Source organism: Cricetulus griseus, chromosome 3, assembly GCF_003668045.3.
Source record: "Cricetulus griseus strain 17A/GY chromosome 3, alternate assembly CriGri-PICRH-1.0, whole genome shotgun sequence".
NCBI classification, from domain to species: Eukaryota; Metazoa; Chordata; class Mammalia; order Rodentia; family Cricetidae; genus Cricetulus; species Cricetulus griseus.
In genome coordinates this window covers 188,464,001-188,475,470 of record NC_048596.1, presented here as the reverse complement: position 1 = coordinate 188,475,470, position 11,470 = coordinate 188,464,001, and the positions used below count along the sequence as shown (strand labels likewise).

Here is an 11,470-nt window from a genome sequence, read left to right as displayed (position 1 = left end):
AGCACATTTACCTACCAAGCCATGTCGTCAGCCCAGAGGCCTCTTTTCATTCTCCTTGGGATGTGTTATATGAGAGAAGAATAAAAGGAAAGGAAAGGAAAGGAAAATGTTTTTAACAAAATGGAATTTTAAACAAGTCCAATTTTCTTTCATGGACTGTACTTCTAGAATTATATTTAAAGACTTGGTGTCAAATGCAAGCTCTCCTATGTACTCTATTAGAAGGTTTATAGTTTTACATTTAGGTCTTTCACCTGGTTCAATTTCTGTTACAGTGGTCTAGAGAGATGGCTCAGCCATTATTGTTCTTCCAGAGACCCAAGTTTGGTTCCCAGCACCTATATTGGATGGCTCACAACATCTGTTAATTCAGCTCCAGAGGATCTGATGCCCACTTCTACTCTTCTAACTGCTACAAGCAGGCGCGCGCGCGCGCGCGCACACACACACACACACACACACACACACACACACACACACACACAGAAAGAGAGAGAGAGAGAGAGAGAACATATAGACACATAAGCATGCACAAAAATAGTTTTTAAAAAATAAAAGAAACCAAAGTCTTGCAGACTGATACAGTGTCACACTACATAGCCATGGCTAACCTGGAAATCACCACAGTCCTTTTGCCTCTACCACTCAAATGACAGGATTACAAACATGTACACTAACACTGGCTGTTAATTGCAAAACTACTTCAAATCTTACACATCTGTCTCTCTCTCTCTCAATCTCTCTCTCTCTCTCTCTCTCACACACACACACACATACACACACACACACACACACACACACACACACACACACACACACACAAACCACATGTTTTAAACATACAGTCTCGTTCTCTGCACTCCATTCTAGTCTCTTTCCTACTGCTGCTATTCCTTTTGAAGTGACTATTGGAAGCGGGTACCCACACACCAATAGCAACTTCGTTCTTCATTAGGACTTCACCATCTCCTACTCTTCCCCAGCACAGATGAGCCACACTCCATCTTAGACAGTCGTCCATTGATTAACACAGAGGCAGTCTCTGTTGGTGGTGTGTGCACACCCACGACGTGAAAATCAACAGCACCTTCCAGAAGCACATGCAAAGCTTTGGCTCCGTGTGAGAGTCTGACCCTGGAACCTACTTTGACTCTTCATCATGGTGTGCTTTGCTTTTGTTCGCTTTTCTTGCCTTCCAGTGTGGTAGATTTTTGTTGAATGCAAAAAAGATGGAACTGAGACAACCAGGCTTTCAGCATGAGGTTTTATGATGATCAGACCAGGAGTCGGGCTATGGGTTGTGTCTGCTGTAACCATGCATGTCGGACTCCGGGCCTTCGTTTCCTCTGGCTCCCCTGCTCAGCTTGGCTTTTCTGTTCTGTTGTTCACATCTCCCCTGTTGTCTTTGGGTTTCCACAAACAATACCTTTTTAAATAGAGTGTGTGCCTCACAGCTCTGACTGTCACTATGCTTGGAGCCCTGGCAATAGCACCAAGGCGCTGAGGTAGGAAAGCCTCTGTCACCATATGCATCGGTACTGAGAGCCCAAGTCCCTAGACTGTGACCACCAGAAGCATTGCTTTAGCCTTTTTTTGTCTTTATGTGGGACAAGACGGCTAGAAAACCAGGGTAATTTAATGATCCTTCCAAGACAGGCAAGGTACTGGTCTAGTAGTGGCCCTTTGATGACAGGTCCTTGTACAGAAAGTTCTAGATGTATTTCAACATGGTCAGTTTCCTTTTCCCCATGCAGGAAGCACTAGAAATTTTTCTCCAGTTCTCATGCTGACAACCTGGCTGGACCCTTGGAGGCAAAACTTAACAACATGTACCCTGTTCCCTAAGATTTAGTCATCAGGAATATATTGCTGGTTTTTGCTTGCTTGAGATATGGTCTCTTGTAGCTCTGGCTGGCCTGGAACTTCCTATGTAGACCACGCTGGCCTCAGACTCACAGAGATCTGCTTCTGCTTCTGCCCTGCCCCTGCCCCTGTCCCCGCCCTGCCCCTGCCCCTGCCCCCGCCCCTGTCCCTGCCTTTTAAATGCTGGGCCTAAAAGCATGTACCACAATGCCTAGCTACCATGAAGCTTTTGACTCTCAAGCTAGTCCACATTCAGCCTCTAAGTAATTGGCTAATTATGCAAGCAGTCCTACTGGTTAGTGGCTCCCACTGAATCAGATATTGGCTGGGTTCCCTGTAATCGCCTGTCTCTCTGGGTTGTGAATATGCCATGGAAGCAGCCGTGAACTTGGCTGTCACAGGTATGATCTGTGACATGTCTGTGTAGACAGATGCTCCTGTACTTTTTAATTATTCATCGATCCTTCCCATTCTAACACTGCTAAGAACTAAAATGTATCTTCCCAAAATTCATGTTACAATCTTAACTTCTGGTGCGACATAAGTGCTTTTGAAGATAGAGCCTTTAAAGTCACAATTAGGAGTCAAGTGCAATGGTATTGGACTGTAATCCCAGCACCTGGGGGAGAGGGGGTGGAGCAGGACCATCACTTCAGGGGCATCTTCAGCTACACAGGCTGAGGCCAGCATAGGCTAAAGAGACCCCGTCTCAAAACAAACAAAAGAGGAATGTTTACATTAAAATGAGGCTATTAGGGAAAGTATAATCCAGCATGGCTGATATCCTTGTAATAAGAATAAATTAGAGTCGGGCGGTGGTGGTGCACGCCTTTAATCCCAGCACTAGAGAGGGCAGAGGTGGATCTTTGTGACTTCGAGACCCGGCTGGTCTACAAGAGCTACTTCCAGGACAGCCTTCAAAGCTGCCCCTGCCCCTGCCCCTGCCCCTGCCCCTGCCCCTGCCCCTGCCCCTGCCCCCCTGCCCCTGCCCCTGCCCCTGCCCCTGCCCCTGTCCCCAAAAAAAATTTAAAAAAATAAAAAAAGAAAGAAATGAAGGAAGAAAGAAAGGAAAGAAAGAAGAAAGAAAGAAAGAAAGAAAGAAAGAAAGAAAGAAAGAAAGAGCATAAATTAGAGTCAGGTTGTAGCAGATGTGGTGGTGGCGGAGGCAGCAGTGCACACCTTGAATCCCAGAACTTGGGAGGCAAAAGGTAAGTGGATCTCTGTGAGTTCGAGGCCAGCTTGGTCTATAGAGCTAGTTCCAGGACAACCAGGGCTATACGAAGAAACCCTATCTCACAAAAAAAAAGGTGGGGGGGACTAAATTTGGATGAAGGTTGTTATAGAGGGCAGATTCTATAAGACACTTTGAGAAGACAGCCAGCTACAAGCCAAGGAGAAAGGCCTCAGAAGAAACTAATCTGATACTTGGATGTCAGTTTTAACCTCAAAATTTTAAAAAGATACATTTTTGTTACTCAGGCAACCAGTATGCAGAATTTTGGTTTGGTTTCCTTTGGTTTGGTTTTGGTGGAGTGGGGGAGTTGAGACAAGAACTCACTGCAAAGCCTTGGCTAGCCTGGAACTTGCTATGCAGACCTGGCTGGCCTTGACTCTCAGTAGTTCTCCTGCCTTTCCCTCCTGGGTGCTGAAGAGCAGGCCTAAAGCCCTGTACTTCCATAGTGGTACTGTTTCTTTATGCAGCTCTCGAAGACTAACACAAATTACAATCAGAAGATGTGTCTGAGGACTTGCAAACAAGTTCTTCCAAAATGTTCACTTTCAACTCAATTTCAGTACAAAACTTTGGGATGTGGTGTGTGTGTGTGTGTGTGTGTGTGTGTGTGTGTGTGTGTGTGTGTGTGTTCTTGTAGTAGGGTGAACATGTGCAGTCTAGCTTATGTGCTGGAATTAAAAGCACATTCCGCCGTGTCCTTATTTCCCTGTGGGTTCTGGGAATTGAATTCAGGTTTTTGTGTTTTCATGGCAAACTCTTTACCAACTGAACTATCTCCTCAACCCCCAAAATTTTTATTTTTAAACTATCATTTTCCCCCCAGGGATATGCAGAAACCACCCTTGAGGCCATCCTACCAGGCATGATGTGCTAACAAGCAGGGAGTGGTAAACTGAAGTGTGCCTGCTGCCAGAGCAGCTGCTGGCTGCTCCCTCAGGACTCTCCCCAGCATGCCCATTAAAACCACACCCACGACCAGCCCTGGGGCTGTGTGGGGGATTTATGGTGTCTCCTTGCTTCCAAGGTCCTGGAGACTGGTCCACAAGCCCTGACTTGAAGGGAAGCCGTGAAACTGGACAAGCAGCTCAGTGGTTAGAGCACTTGCTACACACAAGGCCTTTGATTTAATCCCCAAGGTGCAAAACAGGAAAGGAAACAGTGGGGAGAGATTGTGTCCAGTGGGCTAGAAGATGGGGTTCTGGACACCTGCTAAGAAGGTTGTGAGCATGGCAGTCTTACGGAACTACCACCTGCATTCAGACCCTGCCCCTCCTCCAGCCTCAAACTCCTAACCAGGGAGAAGAGTCGTCAAGGGATCTCACCTGGTGAGGAGTGCCAGTTTTCTTGTATAGAATGAAAGGATAGATCACAGTCTCTAAATCCTATGATTTCTAACTTAGTAGGATTTCTATTGCCGTGAAGAGACACCATGACCAGAACAATCCTTATAAAAGAAAGCATTCAATTACCGCTAGTTTGCAGCTCAGAGGTTCAGTCCATTATCATCATGGTGGGAAGCATGGCGGCATGCAGGTAGACATGGTGCTGGAGAAAGAGCTGAGATTCTATATCTGGATTGGCAGGCCGCAGGAAACTAGGCCTGACTTGCATATCTGAAACCTCAAAGCCTACCCCCAGTGTCACACTTCTTCCAACAAGTCCACACCTCCTAACAGTGCCATTCCCTATGGGCCTATGGGGGCCATTTTCATTCAAACCACCACAGCTTCCAAAATTATAAATGTTGAAAGATGGACAGGAGTAGTGGCACACATCTATAATTCCAGCACTTTCGAGGTGGGGGCAGGAAGAACAGGAGTTCAAGACTACCCTTGACTATCCAGGACAGCCTGGGCTACACAAGACAAGAAAGGAAGGAAGGAAGAGAGGGAGGGAGGGAGGGAGGGAGGGAGGGAGGAGGGGAAGTTCCAAGATATGCTATATGATGAGATAAATCGATCTTTGATGATGGACTTAAAATATGCTTATTGCAGCCAGGCATTGGTGGCAAACGCCTTTAATCCCAGCACTCGGGGGGCAGAGGCAGGTGGATCTCTGTGAGTTCGAAGCCAGCCTGGTCTACAGAGCAATTTCCAGGACAGGTTCCAAAGCAATACAGAGAAACCCTATCTCAAAAAATAATAATAATAAAATGATTATGCTTATTGCACTGGGCAGTGGTAGCACAGACCTTTAATCCCATCACTCAGGGGGCAGAGCAGGCAGATCTCTGTGAGTTCCAGGGCAGCCAATACTACACAGAGAAACCCTGTCTCAAAAAAAAAAAAAGAAAAGAAAAGAAAAAGAAAAAAATGGGAGGTGGCCTGTAGAAATGGCTCAGAGATTAAGAGCACTGGCTGTTCTTCCAGAGGTCCTGAGTTCAATTCCCAGCAACCATATGGTGGCTCACAAACATCTGTAATGAGATCTACTGCCCTCTTCTGGCCAGCAGGAGCACACTCAGACAGAACACTGTATACATAATAAATAAATAAATCTTTTAAAAAACCTGCTTGTTGGGACTGAAGACTCAGCAGTTAAGAGTGCCTGCTGCCCTTCCAGGGGACTCAAGTTTGGGTCCCCCAGCACCTATAAAAGGCAGCTCACAGCACCTGTAACTCCAGATCCAAGGGTTCCAATACTCTCTTCTGGCCTCTTAAGATGCACATATCCACACACTTAGACATAATCAAAAATAAATAAATAAAATATATTTTTAAAGATTCTTGTTAATCTTCCCATGATCTCCACAGTATTAAAACAAAATAAAGTTCACCCAGATTCAGTCACCCAGTGTGATGTAGGGACAGTGAACAAAGTGGCAATGTCAGCTCAAATGTCAAAGCAGGAACCTGAGCAGGTTTGCCAAGCTCTCTGGAAAGCCATGAAGAAAACTGACAAAAGTTGACAGAATCAACTTTTTCAGAACTTTACAGATTAGCCAAAGGCTGGAGTCCAAGAAGCATTTATTCAAAAGAAAAAAAAGAAAAAACTAGTAGTCACAAAAGCAAAAAAGGTCTTTGGCAAGTGTGGTGGGGGAGGGAAGGGGGAGGAGGAAGGGAGAGGAGCAGCTGTGGTTTCATTGTTTTGAGTACATGAAAATATTCTAAAATAAGTAGTCATGGCAGTTACATAACCTTGTAAAAAAAATTCAAAATCACCAAATTATGTACTGTAACCTGGTGAATTTTAGAGTATGTGACCTGTATCCCAGTTTTTAAAATAGTTACAATTTAATCAAATATTGCTACTGACTCTAAAACCTTCAGAATGAGGCCACCAGCGGTAAGAATGAGAAAGCACAAATTCCCCTAATTTTGACACAGATTTCAATTCTTTAAAAGTCCAGCATTGCCATCAATGAAATATTTTCGTTTTCAGCTCCATGATAAGATGGGCCATGGCTGTCATCATTCCTCAGCTGACATGTGATTTGCTTTTATTTTCACAACACAGTGAATTTTGACAGATCACAGTAATTTCAATCCAGAAGGATCTTTTGACTGTAGGAGTGAATTAGAAAGATATTTTTATATCGCCTATTTGAGATAACAGGTCTCAGCGCCACGCTTCAGGCAAAATACATCAAAAGAATGAACTGAAGGTTAAGTTTCCTTTTAGATCTCGATTTTTATAACATCACAAAAATTCTTGCCTAAAAGCAGCCGAATTATTCAACGGTGAGACATTCTATATTCACCACGCTCAGCCAGAGGGAAAGAACAAAGCCAGCGCTGAGATACCTCGAAGGTGAGGAGCATCCGTCTCCTCGTTGTGCCCTTCGAGGTCTCTGCTCCCAGAACACCACACCAGAACCCTACCTCAGCGAGGCAAGGAGAAGCTTTCTGCTCTTGTGCCATGTATGCAAAGGTAATTCCCACATGAAAAGAAGCGATACAAATTCAAGTAATGAAGTGTAATTTGTGTCAAACAATTATTACCATTTTATCCTACCCAAATCAGTCAATTAAATATAACTGTGTGTCTAAATTAGTTTTAGATAGCTTTTAATCCCAACTTGATTTTTTTAATTATCTTGTGCATATGCTTATTTCTATGCGGAAAGTTCCTCTCTTTTTTAATGTAGTTTGTTGTGCAGCAGTGTTTATACACGGTTTAGGGAGAGTCCGTGGGGATCTCTACCCCAAGGTGTCTATTTGCTGAACTACTCAGAGATCCTCACCGTAAGAAGATTTCAAACATAAGGGAATCCACTGACGTATTACCCAGAAGCAACACTGTCAGCAAATCTGTTTGATCAGTTTTTCCTTTGCTTGAACCTCTTGAGTTCAGGGCCTCTCCCTGTACCACACAGGCAGAGCCCACTGGGAGCCTGGTGAATGCTCCTTGACACTGATAATGACCATGGACATGACATCAAATTCTTTTGTGAATACTTATTTAATCACGTGATCAGTGATTTTGTATTTGATCATTCAATGTGTACCAGGTCTTCTCTGAACACCTGTGATACAATGATGAATGCGGTGATATTGTTTATGATTTAGTAAAGCTTCCCTGGGAATCAGAATGCAAAGCTAGCCATACTAGTTAGCCACAAATGCCAGGCAGTAGTGGTACACAGCTTTAATCCCATGACTCAGGAGACAGAGGCAGATGGATCTCTGTGAGTTCAAGACCACCCTGGGCTACACAGAGTGAATCAGTCTGAAAGAGAAACAGCTCACACCTTTAATCCCAGCAGTAGAGGGATATATAAGGGAGAAGCATATGGTCTCACATGAGATTTACTTTCCAATCACAGGGAAGACAGGATCTCCATTTCAGCCTTGGTAGAGGTAAGAGTTACTGGCTGGCTGCTTTGCTTCTCTGGTCTTCAGCTTGAATCCCAGTATCTGTCTTTGGGTTTTTATTATTTGTGCTACAGATGAACAAGAAAGATTAGGTCCCTGGGCTGAGATGTAGCTTGCTGCTGGAGTGCTTGCCTAAAATACACAATCTCTAGTGACATACAGAGAAGGAAAGAGACAGGAAGAAAGAGGGAGGGAAAGAGGGAGGGAAGAAGCAAGAAAAGAAAGAGGTAAAGAAGGGAGAAAAGGGGGGAGAGAGAGAGAAAGAAGGGGAAAGGGAAGGACAAGAGGAGGAAGAAAAAGAGAGAGCTCCCGGTCTCAGGCAGGCATACATTTTGGTGAAGGGAAATGTGCTGGATAGTTTTGTGTCAACTTGACACATGCTACAGCCATCTGAGAGGAGGGAGCCTCAGTTGAGAAAATGCCACTATTTTGAAGGCAAGCCTGCATTGTTGAGCATTTTCTTAATTAGTGATTGATATGGGAGGGACCAAACAATTGTGAGTGGTGCCATCTCTGGGTTGTAGGTGCTACAAGGAAACAGGTTGAGCAAGCCAGTAAGCAGCATCCCTCTGTGGCTTCTGCCTCAGCTTTTTGCTTCCAGATTCCCATCCGGTTTGAGTTTCTGCCTTGGTTTCTCTCAACAAACTGTATGATTCAAGATATGTGGCTCAGGCCTAGATATGAGATTCAAGCCAAATAAACACTTTCCTTCCCAAGTTGGTTTTGGTTGCTTTTTTGGTTTGTTTTGTTGTTTTGGGTTTTGGGGGGGCGAGGGGGTTTGTTTTGTTTTGTTTTTTGGAGGGAGAGGAAAGGTTTGTTTATTTGGCTTACACCTTCACACTGCAGTTCATCACTGAAGGAAGCCAAGACAGGAACTCAAGTAGGGCAGGAACCTGGAAGCAGGAGCTTATACAGAGACGTGGAGGGGTGCTACTTACTGGCTTGCTCCCCGTGGCCCAAGTTGCTTTTGGTCATGGTGTTTCATCACAATAACAATGATGTTTCTAGAAAGAGACAGAAAGCAAACAGCATGAGCAAATAAGATAATATCAAAAAAAGCCAAATGCTGGGGGGGGGGGGAAATACAGTTGGCTGGGCAGTGGTGGCCCACACCTTTAATCCCGGCACTTGGAAGACAGGCAGACCTCTGTGAACTCAAGGCCAGCCTGGTCTATAGAGTGAAACCCAGGACAGCCAGGCTACACAGTGAAACCCAGTCTTGAAAAATAAAAGAAGAAAGAAAGAAAGAAAGAAAGAAAGAAAGAAAGAAAGAGGAAGGAAGAAAGGAAGAAAGTAAAAAAAAAAACACAGCTGAATAGTGAAATGTCAGGGCTGTTTCCAAATGTTCAGTAAAGTACAAGGAAAGAGCAGCCAGACTGTCGGAGCAATTGTGTGCCTCCAAAACCTAGTGAGGCTACTATACTAAGTCCCCTGAGGGAACATGAACCATTCCAGATGCTTCACTGCAGTCTGCTAAAATCATATGTGTGTGTGTGTGTGTATTTTTCCATATATATATGTATACACACACACACACACATATACAGAAACAAATGTTCCCCTTATACTTGGCAGGCATCCCTTCTAGTACATCCTAGCTAGGTCCATCAAGTTCTACCTGCCCCCCAATTATGGGTGTTATTTTCATTACATACCTCATGGTTTCTAGCAAACTCCACAGCACAGTTAGCTATAATGAGAGTCAGAAAAGCAACTCAAAGTCTAGTGTTGTTACTAAAATAGCATTTTGATATGGTGGTACACACCTGTAATCCCAGAACCTGGAAGGCAGAAGCAGGATGGCCACAAGTTCAAGGCCAGCCTAGTCTACATACTTAGCACCAAACCAACCAAGACTCACAGAGAAACCCTATCTCAAAAAGCCAAGATTTTTTTAAAAAAATCCCAGTATTTAGGAAATAGAGACAGGAGGATCAGGAATTCAAAGCCAACCTGAGACCTTGTATCAGAAAACAGTAAGGAGGGAGGGGGTAGGAAAGGAAGGGAGAAGGGAACTGGGATTGTCATGTAATTCAATCTTGTTTGTAATTCAAATAAAAAAATTTTAAAAGGAAACAGTAACTGGTACTGGAGAGATGGCTCAGCCATTAAGAACACATTGCTCTTGTTTGGTTCCCAGCACCTACACCAAATGTCTCATAACCACCTATAACTTCAGCTCCAAGGGACACCAACACCTACCTGCACATGTATACATACCCACACAGAGACACACACTTTTTTATATACACATACTTTTTTAATTTTAATTAATGCATGTGAGTGTTTTGCCTGCATATATGTCCAAATACCATGTACGTGCCTAGTGCTCTCAGAGGTCATAAGAGATTCACCTTGGACTGAAATCACAGACAGTTGTGAGCTGACATGTGGATGGTAGGAATCCAATCTGGGTCCTCTGGAAAAGAAGCCAGTACCTTAACCTCTGAGTCATCTCTCCATAAATATATAATTAAAAATAATAAAATAAGTCTTGGGGAAGCTGAGCTCTGAGACCAAGGGCTAAAGCTGGGATGTTGAAAAATGCAGACCACCAAGGAACTGCTCGTTACTCCAGTTCTGATCAGCTCCTGTACCAGGGGTCTAATCAGGCCTTTATCTGCCTCCCTCTTGAGTAGACCAGAGGCCCCATCTAAACAGCCTTCCTGCAGCAGCTCCCATCTCCAGGTGGCCAGATGGGAATTCCAGACCAGTGTTGTTTCCTGGGACACTGACACAGCTGACAAGTTTATTGGTGCTGGGGCTGCCACAGTTAGTGTGGCTGATCAGAGGCTGGCATTGGAACAGTGTTTGGTAGCTTGATTATTGGCTAAACCAGGAACCCATCTCTCAAGCAACAGCTCTTCTCCTATGCCATTCTGGGCTTTGCCTTGTCTGAGGCCATGGGGCTCTTTTGTCTGATGGTTGTCTTCCTCATCCTCTTAGCCATGTGAGGCTCTATGGGGTCAGCCAGCCATGCCTGCTGCTTCTACTCCATGCCATTCCTGGTGCTGGTGTCTGCTAAGCCTTACCATTAAACAGCATTTCTCTATAAATCAATCAATCAATAAATAAATAAATAAATAAATAAATCTTTTAAAACACTAAAAATATATAAAGGAAAGTGGTTTACTTTGTTTTGTTTCGCTTTATGTTTTATTTTTCAAGACAGGGCTTCTCTGTGTAACAGCCCTGGCTGTCCTGGACACTCACTTTGTAGACCAGGCTGGCCTCAAACTCACAGAGATCTGCCTGTCTCTGCCATATGTTATTTTAATAATTAAAAGGAGGCTAAAGTGGTATATTTTTGTTATTTATCATAGTCCTAACTGTGCTGGGTTTTTTTTAGACTAGGCTTCTCCTTCCTGCTGGCCCCATGATGAACTGTCTTCCCTTGTATTAACTGGGATGGATGGATGGATAGATAGATAGACAGACAGACAGACAGATAATTGATTGACTTATCTTCTAAGTGTGAGGGTCCTATGTTACCCAGACTGACCCCGAACTTTTGTACGAAAACAGCCCTCCCCTGTAACTGGGCCCACAGGTGCATGTA

At 44.2% G+C, this 11,470-nt stretch overlaps 1 pseudogene; it reads left to right on the top strand.

The window, feature by feature from the left end:
* The first annotated feature begins 10,434 nt into the window (after positions 1–10,434).
* Positions 10,435–10,865, top strand: LOC100765750 (annotated as a pseudogene).
* Positions 10,866–11,470: the final 605 nt, after the last annotated feature.